We start from the raw sequence: 13,409 nt of genomic DNA, 5'->3' as shown, positions 1-13,409 counted from the left end.
ATTTTATATTAATATTATTTTATATCTTCTTTCCTTTTATTTGTATATAATTTTCTTTTCACTTATTTTTACATAATATTAATCCTGCTTAATTTACCTTTTTGTATCTTATTAATTACTTTTTCAAAGTGTTCTTAGTTTTTTAAAAATATTTTTAGCCCTGATGAAATTCTAGAAAAGTGGGGTGAAACGTCGGAAATAAATAGTTGTTAACTGTTTTTTTGACTTTTTGACCGAAACCCTGACCATCTTCATACTACTTGCTGATTTATAACCCATCATGAAACAAAATGAACCAGTGCTTTTACTTCGTAATTGGTACACTTGTATTTATGAACTAATAATATTAGCTCTTATTATGAAATATGAAACAGGGCCCAGGTGTACGCATGGAGGAATTTTATCAGTTGTAACTGTGATCAGCTTTCAATAAAGGAAAGAATGGAAAAGGTCACTTAAAACTAAATCTTCCTTTACGACTTCACTTCATGTTTTTAACATATAAATATACCTATTATGAAATCGGATAACTCTCATCAATTATGAAACGATTCATCACGCATTCTGTATTCTGAAATTTTAATTATATTCCCCACAATTGGCGATTATAAAGTGAAACCAGAATAATAATGTCAACAGTCGAAAGCTTCGATCAGAAATCAAAGAAAAGGAATGAAGATATCGGAATAGATTTGAATAAATTAACAATTTATCAAATGATCAGAGATAGAAACTGGTAACCGGAAATTTATTAAAAGCTAAAGGTTATTACTTGATAAAAAAATAAATGGGAGAAGAACTGAAAGATACATCTAAAGTATAAATTATATTTAAAATTCAAATTATTGAGAATTTTACAACTGGAGTTAACAAGAAGACTAAATGTTAAAAAAAAATTATAAGATAAATTTAATATACCTTAATACCTCAGCTTCGTCTAAGATAAATATCATAAAATATCAATAATGCAGCAAGAAAAATTCCAACAGACTATCTGAAAATATAAAGTAGCAAGTGAAAAATAAATTAAAATTATTTACAAGGCATTATTACGGCGGTTTTATATTTATATACTACCATATTTATTATTTATTATTTCTGGTTAATATTTCCTTGGGACTGTATACACATTCACAGTATACAGTCCAAAAACACGTCCACTAAAAACGGATCACCTCGAGTATAGCCTCAGATTAAACACATGAGGCACTCAAAGATTTCAAGGCAAATCTATGTTCAGATGGCAAAGTGTCATAATGCATTTTATATTTTACTAAAAGACTTTACTTATTTTTACTTAAAAACCCCAAAATTTAAATTTTATATCATTTATCATGAACTTAAAAATGATTGCTACTAAAACATCAACGAAACATGAAACAGTGACGTAGTTCCGAAGACAGGGGCCTTATATGTTTTTAATTGATATTAACTTTATTACAAAAAAAATACATAAAGTTTTTTATCAGACGAAAACGTTATTATTTTCAAGCTTAAATTGCCCTGTCATAATTATTATTATTTATATAAACAGTCTTAAAAAATAAATTCATCCTGAACCTCAAATGACGTAGGTACGCTATCAATTTATTTTTTCCTTTTAGCCAATTCAGGTTACAGTTATAAATAAAAAATGGATCCCAATAACTGATTTGATAATGTCAAAAATTATTCTAATTTTATATCAACGTTTTTCATAACAAATATATTAATTTTATAAAATGAGCTAAATAGTTATTCAAAATTCTTATTTTGATTAAAAGAGGCTCGTTAAAAAGAGGACTGTAAGCAAACAATTTACCGTAGAAAATTATAAGTTTTCAACACTCAACTTCAAATATGTATTATTATGGTCTAATAGAAATCCAACTGTCAGCTTGAAACAACATTCATGCAAATTCGGACACTGCCCGCGGCCTATGAGATCATGTTAATCAGGTGTCGCATAAATTTGTACACAACATGAAGGCTTCACTAAACATCCATGAGGAGGAGAAGCAAAGTTAAGGTAATTTGAATATTTTGAACCAAAAGGAATATGAAATAAAAAAAAAGTTCAGAAAATCAAAATAATCTGCATAAAAAATATAATATCCCAATTCACTGACACAATTTTTATTCCCTAACCACTCGAATGATAAACTGGACGAAAAATTATTCATTGATAATGCAGTATTTCAGTCTACCACATCATCTGGTATAATAATATAAATTCATCAAATTCTCAATTCACATACAAATCTTAAACGCTGGCTCTCTCTCTCACTCTAAATTTAAAGGTGCTTTAGAGGTGCAAAGTACGAAGTGTTGGAGCGGGAAAAATTTAAAACCTTCAAAAATGCACTTCAAAACATCAACTCGTTTCTCATACAAATGCTCAACCTTCTTACCTAATTTGGAAGGGTTATAGAGGTACAAAAAGCCCTTTTAAAAAGGCTTAAAACCAATGGGAATGGGAGACAAAAATAAAATTAATTTAGGTGTAGTCTTGTTCACAGTGTCCAGTAATAAATATAGTCGCACCGAACCATCAAAACCGTTTTTCATAGAATTTGTTAGTCGTAGAAGAATATAATTGTTCCAGCTTATTCATGCTAGATGTACTTCTTCGCTTGGTTCATAGGTCAATAGTCGTCATTTTCTGTATCTATAGTGATATATCCATGAAGCTCCAGTTCAGCTGGTCCCAATTTTTTTCACCATGGAACCCTTGTTAGGTTGAAAAAATTTCACAGCACCCTTATCGATCAAAAAATGTCACTACAATTATCCATAGAGTGGTTGAGTATGTAGGAAAATAAGAAAATCCATGTAAAGTAAATGTGCTACTTTATTTATTTATTTTTTATATTTTGAGAAAAAGGCACCCAATTACGGCACCTCAGGTATGCACCTGGGACACGCAGGGATCACTACTCTGAAGCACACATGTAAGTTTATGAAGATATTTTTATATGTAAGATTATGGGTTTATATCGTAATTAAAATAATAAAAAAACCTGATAACTAAGCTAATAAGATTATTTCAAAAGTCTTGAAAAATACAATTTAACAATAATTAAATAACAATATGATAATAATAATGTGAACAGATAAGACCCATGAAGGGTCGTGGAGTTCCAGTACTTTGCAAAGAACTACTTTTTTTAGAACAACGGTTATAAAAGGAGGTTAATTTTTTTTTTAAGAGAACGCTCAACCGCCCGATTTTTCCTAATTAAGGGTACCAACTTTGGTTGGGTAGATCTCTAGAGGGCTCTAAAATCCACAGGGTTCATTCACAGGTACAGTGTAATAGAAAATAATAATCTGCCATATCCGGATTCAAAACGGAGTTACGGAGTTGGTAGTATAGTGCCTTAGCACTATGCCACCGCATTCCCCAAATAACAATAACAATATATGATATATAATTCTTGCTAATTGAAATGGACATTAGCTATGATTTTTCTCTAAAATGTGCAAATTTAAGAAGAACTATACATTTTAGAAACAGATAGGAAAAAATTGTGCAATATCGATACTGGTGCAAGAATAAATAAGGTAAACATTAAAAACCGGTTCAAACTGATATTAAAAAAACTAGATACGTGAATGAATTAAAAATAATTTCCTTAAATTAACATATCCTTATATTTTATCAATCATCGATAAATCATTATTATTTTATCACTAACAGCCGCTGTACGTTATACGTAAACACAATCTTGATGCCAGGATAAGAACTAGCTCTTATAACTCTTAGCAATCTGATCTTGTAACACATATAAAACTGAGCTATCATACAAAGCTTCGTATTCTTGCGTGCATATCCACGCTCAACTATCAGATGGATCTTGTACCTTAAAAGGAAAAACTCCTGACAATCTCGAATACACCTTCACTACATTTTTTTTACTTCAGTTGCGAAGGAACGGCAGAACCCGCATCTTTTTCTGTATATATTTATGTATCTGTGTAATCTCTGCTGGAAAATACTTCACGTGTATATATAAGAAAATAGGACATGGGAAGACGTACTGTTCAGGAAGATATACGGTCGCCCAGAGAGGCTCCTCGCTGCATTTATATGCAAAAACCCGATGCGTGAAGGGTATCCTCATCTTCACCGAGGACGATTTATCACTAGCAGGACCCCGATCTGTGTAAATATGTGAACCCAGTTTAGTGTTGGAATAAATTTACTCAAGTTCCAAAGAGGGAATGTAGAGGATTTTAGTACCGTGTCTCGAGCAGAATAACCGACTCTGACCCTAATCCTCTTGGGAAAATTCTAAAAATGTGTTTTCGACACATCGACGCAAACCAGTTGCTTGCTCCCTTATTTTGACAGCAATATAAAAGACGTTCTCTATGCATTGAATTTAATTCAAATCCGGAATCTGAATACCTAAGTGATTATATTCAAATAAAAACTTATTTTAGATTACAAAAATTATACAAGACCCTATTATTATTATTATTGATTTTAAACTAACTAATTTTGTAGCAATATTTAGCAGCTTCCGTTGGTACATAATTAATTGTCCTTTTGATTTTAATATTTGTTAACTTGAATTCTTTACTTACTTTTAAACCACTTTATTGCTAAGAACTATATCGAAATTTTGAAAAGAAAACAATAAAAAACAACAACACTAAATACAAGTTCTACGCGATTACAATAATTTTAAAAATGTTAAACTCTAATTAAAGGTTTTTATCAATTTTAACCGTATCAATTTTTATATAGCTTACGATACCTTTTTCATAATCATCGAGTATGTTTTGAAGACTTATTGTTATTAATTAGGAGTGGATTTGCACAGAGGTAAAACACAACTTCAAGAACCCGGGTTCGAATCCAGTTCTTCAAGCAGATACTTTTTATTCTGTTACTGTGGTCATGAATTCAGCCAGGTTCTGGAGACCCTTCTGAGATCGACCCAGCCTCATTAAGAGGGTAACCTTAAATGGGGAAGGCATAGGGAGGTGAGCGACCCCTGTGTCTAACACTTGGCTCCTGGTCCTCCACGTTAGAGGTTGGGTGTAGGGCTAAAAACCCTACCGCGTAAAAAAGAATTATGAAACTCATAATAAGCCTTGGAAAATTAGACCGTCTCAAATTGGTACTATTATGATGTCCGTTATAAAAAGCCGGAAAGCTTTGTATAGTGGAATTCGAATTCTTTAATATATAGTATCTTGCAAGTTACAAGTAGAATACATTTTTAATTAATAGGTAGTGTCGGATTTATATTCGAGTTTTGTAAACATTTTCGGATTTTTAATAACCTCTCAATGTAAGTTACAAGACACCTTGAATCACATGTCAATGTCACGCCGTAACCTGGTAACTCCCATCACTATTAATCACAATTTGCTGGCCAGCGTTGGATGGAAAAGTTACACTCGGATCGGATAAAGTTGCATTGTTGTCACAATAACCCATCTGTTCATCCTAATCTAAGCCAAGAATGGAGGATCAGCTCAGCGAACTAAGAAGTGAAGAGAAGACGGCGACACCGCTTGGACCCACCACAGTCCACGGACCTCTGCTGCAAATGAGGCAGCGAGCGTCAGGACGCCAGTGATAGTGGGAGCCCTAAAATTAGGATCTATTGTTGTATAAACAATTTTATGTGTATTCTATACTATATTATTATATTTAGTTAGTACTCTAGCAACTAAAAAATGAAGACAGCTCAAAATAAACTTAGTTACTTTATTCAACTCAGATCCTGAACCTTCAAAGACACTCTTCCTGACTGAAGCTTGGTACTTGGCCGAATAATATGATTCTAATTAGCACCCAAGATACTTATTCTATATAAATGATCAAAAAAACCTTTCAAAATTATAAAATTTTCTGTATATAAATATATTTATATATAGGATAGTATAGGTCAAGATTAATTTAATTCTATTACAATCAATAGATACATATGCATAAGAATCATTTCCGATGATAATTGGAATGATATTCCAATTACGGATTATTTACAATTGATTTTAAGATCCACTAGGGAACAATTACGATATGGAAGAGATAATGGGTTGATTCATTAATCGGCTCTCCTCAAGATTACCTTAACGGGATAAAAATAATTTAATAGGAATATATGGGTGTGGACTTGATTAACTGAGTGTATTTACACCTTCAGACCTGAAAGGTCTACTTTGACTACTGCGTTAGATTCGGACTATATAATATTTCATACTTGTAGTTAAATAAATACTATTCTAATGAACTATTCTCTTCACGCTTAAAAAATTAACAATATATGAAATGATAACAATATGAAAAAGTACACACATATATTATCTTCAAAATAAAATATAACTACGGTATAAAAATTATATTGGAATATTTTGTTTTTCAATTTAAGAAAAATATGGGAACTTCTCAAATAACTGGAAATTTTCAGGTCGCAATTATCAACAAAAATATCTGAAATAAAAAAAAAAAAATTGAATATTCAAATATTAGCTTTTAGATAAAACCAATATCAAGAAAAACATTAACGTAATTTTTACCAATGAAATTTTATGAGGTGAAGATGGTTGGGGGGTGCGGTCAAAATATAACACAAATATCTGCTATCAGATTTCATGCTTTTAGCCCTGATGAAGGCAAGAAATTCTGACCGAAACTATGCCACGATTAAATCAGTTATTTCAACTTCTTTTGTTACATTTTGACTGTAACCCCCAACCATCTTCCCTTCATATAATTCATCCACGGTCAACTATTTCTCATCATAATGAAATTTTAATTTTGTAATCTTTATAGCCATCATTACGACTAAAAAATGCCATTAAAAAGTGATGACAATGAGGCAATAAAACCTTTACTCCGGTAAAATTAACTTTGGAAAATCAAGCAATATTGAATAATTGCATATTTTCCTTATAATTACAATTTTAATTATATCTCTAACATTTAAATAATTTTCCTTATTTTACTAAAAATATTTTTCTGTAATCATAAAAAATTTTTATTTTACAAAATTCACAGTTTAATATTGTTTAGATAAGTAGTTCTACTCCGATGAGATATTTTCGTTCTATATAAATATCTAATAATACAAACTCAAGTTGTCGTAATAAAGTCAATATCAATTATCAATTCGAATTCCTAACTGTCTAGATTTAAAACGCCGATCTTCCGGAACCTTTCTTATACTCAACTGAATTTCACACTATTATCTTATTTTCCATGAATGTGGGAAATAGGTTGTCCTCTAACCAGAGGTAGATTAACTTTTCCACCGCTTCAAATCCAGCTAGCTTCCTGAAGCTTACCGCTAGGGACAATTAAGAGATATTAGGCTCACTTCGCTACTCGTATTTATAACTAGTGGGAATGAGTTCTACACCACGTAGGCAGTTCCCAAGAAAATTTAAAATAAAACTCCGTAAGAATTACTGGCGGTTAAACGCTCTAGCTCTGAGCAACGAGCAATTTTCTCGGAGACAGTTTTGAAATGAAATGAAAAATAGTAGGAATAATAATAATAAAAACTGAACCGGGATCTTATTGTTATAAAATAGTTAAATATATTATTCTTTAAAATTCTAAAAATAAAATGATTATTTTATACCTATCTACAATAATATTGTAAGTGATGGAATACAACGCTCGACGAACTTCCGAAGTTCAATTTGTGAAATATAATTTATAATAAAATCCATAAATCATTATATGGAGATAATGTATTCAGACTTAATACACAGTGTAGCTTGGCTCAGTTTTTCTCAATCCTTCATATTTTCTGAAATAGTAATTTTTACAAATTCAAAATATGGCGTATTAGTTATGTTTTTAGGATACCTTGGCCATTTTGAAAATATATTACCTTCAATTTATGACTAATTTTATTTTAATTATTTTTATTATTATTGAATGAATAATAAATGACCCGATGTATAATTAGTGTAGTCGTAACGTCCAAGTGGCTTAGAGGACAAATAAACAGTTATTTCAATTAAATTTTTGTTAACTTTAATAAAAAAAAATAAGTTGATGAATCTGTCAATCATAGTTAAGGAGAATGAAACATTGCGGCTGTTCTGGAGTTAACGAAATTCAGTTTTGAGTTAAAAAAAAAAATCATTATTTCCTTTCTGAAAATGATTAAGGTTCCACCTAGATTATTCATTGATATGGCAATATTGAAATATATAAGATGAATCCCTTCTGAAATTTATTTTCTTCACCTAAACTTTTCACACGTTTTTCATTAGGAGCTCCATATCCTTCATATTATCTGTTACACAAAAAAACTTCGGGGAACATTATTTATAGTAGAATAAATTATCTAAAATATATACTAAATTTATACTATCTAAATTTATATTGCTTTATACATAAAATTATTAATTACTTTATAGCACACTCAACTAACGTTAATATCATTGCCAACAGACATCTGTACGTCCAATGATTCCTGGTATATATTTTTCCCAAAATAAATTAACTAACTACTGATCTTTTGTTATTTCTTTATGAAATGTAATTTTTTTTAAATTGAATATAAACAGCTTTATTAGGGCTCTTATTTTAGTAAATTAACTCTACGCTAAATTAAGTTCTATTTTAAGTAAGTATTAATCCCTGATAATCCTCCGAGGCGTCTGAAAAGAAGATGGCCACGGGACCTTCTAATTTCAATTAATGTTTGAAGTGAGTGGTTCCTTCCCAAGATTTTCAAGTGTATATGAAACATACTACATATTTACCTATTGTATTATTTTGTACAGTTGTAAATTACATTAAATAAATAATTTAAAAAAAAAGTAAGTATTAGCTTTTTTTAAATTTTATTGTTTAGGTAGTTTTAAAGATATGGATCTTCGAATAAAAATTAATTTATTAAAACCGTTTTTTTTTCTACTATAGTTATAGTTACCATAATATAGTTAGCAGACTAATCAATTTTGATTAGTAATTATATATACTTCTTATTAAAATAATTAAAAGTAGGAGTGAAGTAACTGTTGTTTTTTTTCCTACGGAGTCTTATACATTAGAGTTATACATTGGGCTATAACTTTACCTTTGGCAATATAATTGGTGCTTATAATTATTACTAATTAAATAATAACACAAAATGAATGAAAAACCTTTTTTTTGTAGTGTCAGAATACAGAAAAAAAATCTTATATAGTCTCTCTGCTCAAACTAATAAGTGATTGATTGTTTATTTCTATTTTAGCCCCGCCCAAGATACCATACCCATACCCAGCAGCATGGGCGTTGACAGATAGGAGCAGGGGGGGGGGAAGGGGCGCGACTCCTCCCTAGATTTTTGAGACCCGAGAAAAAAAAGTAAATATTTAATTTATTCGATAGATGATTTCTTTCTGGAAAGATGCTAGAAAAGGAAGGTAACCAACTGTCAACTGTTGAGTTCACATTGTCGGGGTTGGTTAGTCTTAGGCAGTTTCTCCAGCCTGATATCCAGTTTACAGAAGGCCCGCGACAAGGCGTATTCATTATAAGTTAGAAAAGGCCGTGCCAGAGGATGAGCCCTGGACACTGACGCAGGTAGAGAAGGTCTAGGTGAGAGAGTCTGAGGTAGAGTAACAGTTCTAGTTGCCGAGATGAAGCGGTCGGACTAGAAATGTCAAGATAGGAGCCAGCTTACTAGTTGCCGAGATGAAACGGACGGACTAGAGCCGGGGAGAGACGGGAAATTACACTGGTTGCCGAGATGAAGCGGACGGACTAGAGCCGGGGAGAGACGGGAAATTACACTGGTTGCCGAGATGAAGCGGACGGAATAAGGTTGCTGGAGAGAAGGAGAGGAGAGGAGATAGTCCATCATCAGGTATGCGTACAGAAAAACAACTTTTATGAGAATAGATTGGCAATGAACTTTTCTATCTCAAGCAGAATGTACGCACCCAGTGCCATGACTAAACCCAGGTATGGAGATGGACAAAGATCAAATTGGGGATTTAGAGCCCCTTTATTTATAGGCCTAGTCCGTGCGGCTGTGACCGAGAAGCGGTCGGTACATGTCTGCTTGAGATAGGTTCGTGCATTGTTTTGGTTTCGTTTATTAATCATTCTATTGACATTGTTAAGTGTTAGGTACAGACATTATTAATATATAAAAATGGCAATGTGTTTTTTTACAAAATGAAGTAATTTATAAATTTGAGAGCTTCGATGAGGCTTGAGGTGCAGCGCTCTGGTGAGTTGTGGTCCAACCGCTTGCTCCCTCTCGCTACAGCATCTTCACGGATCACAAGATCACAACCACATCTTTGAAGGGACAAGATGGATATACATCGATTCTTTGGTTAAAAAAAAGAAAGATTCAAATTATTCGATACTTATCTCGAAACATAATGGAGGAAAGAATAAAAAAAAAAATCCTTTTTTAGATTCCATTCTTCCTATTATAACTGACGGTTTGCCATTTTTATAATCTCAGAATGTTTGTTGAAAATAAATCAAAGAAGCCAACCATCGAAGAGGTGGTTAATATTTTTGCCAGAAATTCAAGAAGGCTGATTTTAAAAGTAATGGTAGGATTTTATGAAGAAGAAACAAAATGGTGGTGGTATTTCTTGGACTGATGAGGGATTATATATCTTTCATACATGTTTGTGTAAGGGGCTGAGGTATTCTCCCCCCTTCGCGAAATCCGGCCTACGCCCATGCCCAGCAATGGCACATGTGCAAGTACTGACTGCTAGTAAAAGTTTAAGGTATTTTCTTCGAGCTTGCATTCATTATGAGCTAAGTATTAGAAATTAATTTATTAAGAAAGTATAAAACAACTAATGATATTGAGTGAATTTGAATGTATTTCTTTTTTATGAAAAATCATGAAATTTAGTAAAGAAAAAATACTTTTTTAACACACTATTCAATGTTGAGAAACAACTGAGGAAGTTAGAGGTACCTAAGTGAGGTAGATATAAAATATTCCTGATATATAATTCACTAGAACTCAGTAACTTATCACTATCAGAAATTCCTGTATCTAATAATTGTAATTTATAAGTAAATAATAATAATAATAATAAAATATATAAGTAATAGTAGTTAAATACTTAGATATATTTTAGTTAAACAAATAAAACAAAAAATCAATATTTTTAGATATAGCTATTTTTATAGTTAGTACTAAATAAAAATTAAAATAAATATAAAGTAGATAGTCGGGGTGGAGTAAGAAAAGAAATACAAAATAATTTTCAACTATTTATTTGCGGAAGTTTGTGGGGTTTTATCAGACCTAAAAAAGATAAAAATATGTTGGCAATGTGAAATAATAAGATGACAATAAAGTAAACTAAGGTGGGGTTAAAGACAATGTAAATGTTTACATGTTGCGGAGTTTATCAAGGTTTCTTCATTGGAGCAGCATTGTAACGGAATACTCATCTTTGTGAAGCTAGTTTTGATGAGATATTGTGTGGTTAAAACAATACCAAAGACAGATTAAGTGTTTCTAGTTTATATATTTGAGTGCTACCAATGGGTAGTTTCTCTAAATGCCCATTATGATCTAACATCAAATTTAAAAGATGTATTTCTATTTAAATACAATTGTAATGAATGGTTACTATTTTTTGTCTAAGGTTCGCCGATTCCAAATGAGTCGTTGACGGAACACCAAAATCAACAATTCCAACGAACAAGAAACGCTCGAGGTGCAAAAGCATCCCTAGTATTTAGTATTCGTAACATGAATGACTTGAAAAATAAATTTCTTATAAAGTACCTGAAAAAAGCAAAGTGACCGTTAGATCAAAATATTGTCTTCTTCATTCGTTAAGCCGATAATCAGTCACTAATACGAGTGCCTTTCCATTGAGGCCTGTATCCGCTGCTCCATTAGGCTTTTCTTTTAAAAATTCTAATTTTGTCCTTATCAATGCAAAGAATATTTAAAAAAAAGTGAACTAGACACAATTTCTTACCCTGACAACTGAGACCATAAGAAAGAAGCATTATGCTTTCCAGTAGATGCCTATACATTTTCCTTTAATCCTTAAACGAAACAAATTAGATTTTCAAGATAATGGGTCTCTATAATGTTATCACGGTAAAGCAATGGTCCGGTCATTATCATGAACAGAGGGCGATTACAAAGAAATAAATGCCGCCTTAGGCTCTAGAATATTTTCCTCATATGTAAATAATAATAAAGTGTTTAAAAGGACTTACGAAACTGGCTGTGATCACCTCCAATTATTTTTGGCTGAATCATAGAGCGACAATGGACGGTGTGGCGACGAACCCGATTATCCAGCGGCGGCGTGAAATCTGTCCTCTTCTGTCGCGATCAAAAGGAGCTGGCGATTCGGTACGCGGGCGTGACGCTGTCCCGTGCCTCTCCTCTTTTGTCTTTGCTCCTCTAATAGCTACCGAGCAGGTCTCTCTATCTCATAATGAGGCGGAATAATACTAATCAGTTAAAAAAAAATAAGATGTGACATTGTTGTTTTGACTTATAAAAGTATTTGTTCAGAACGGAAAAGAAAGTAGTTTCGAGTTATACTTTATTTAGAAGAACATATATGATAGTGTAAACAATATTTGTTATGGTCTTTACATTCCAAATATTGATCAAAGTTGGTGCTAATTTCAAAATAAAATAACAATAAGAAAGAATATCAATTAATCCCAAAGGAACAAGTAAAACTAAATGTATTTGTTTTCTCAATAGCTCATCAACCCCAGCGTATTGAATTTTAAAATTTAATTTGTTTTTTACCAAAATGATATAAAAAAGAAAAAAAAACTGCTGAATTGAATAAATTATTAAAATTAAAAAATGTCTCTACTGAAAATGAAGATTTCGCATCTAAGATGAATTTGCTATAAGATAGCAACCATTTTCAGGAAAATATCGAAGTTTTTAGCAGCTAGAGTAAAGAAAAAAATTAAGATTTTCTCGAAATACTCCCTTAAATCTCACGCAATGAGATCGTATATTCAAATTTTGTAGACTTTATAAATTTCATCTGATTTCCAACGATAAACCCTACTATTAATATTCTTTGTACTAATATATCCTAACTAATTAGCTTTGAAGAGATATTGAGGTCGGGATGTTAATAAATACAAGACTTCAAACAACTATTGTATTTCTTCTTTTTTTTTAACCTTAGTTTTATTCCGGCCAAAATGTTTCTAACATAGGTTACGACTGCAAACACAGTACAATTACTTTGGAATGGTTTAGCTTCGCTGTACAACAATTTCAGTTTTTATTTTCCTTTTTATGGGGTAAAGGAGGTTATATTTTATTATAATAACTACTAATAATTAATCATTGTAGGGAATAATAATATAATAAATAAAATTATCAAATAATTATTTTAGGAAACATAGCCAAATTAATTCATTTATTTACTTAATTGCACTTTTGTAAGTAGGAAAGATACTAAATAAAACATTAATC

Source organism: Halyomorpha halys, unplaced genomic scaffold, assembly GCF_000696795.3.
Source record: "Halyomorpha halys isolate HHAL.00 unplaced genomic scaffold, Hhal_1.1 Scaffold544.1, whole genome shotgun sequence".
Taxonomy (NCBI): domain Eukaryota; kingdom Metazoa; phylum Arthropoda; class Insecta; order Hemiptera; family Pentatomidae; genus Halyomorpha; species Halyomorpha halys.
This window is presented reverse-complemented; position numbering follows the sequence as displayed.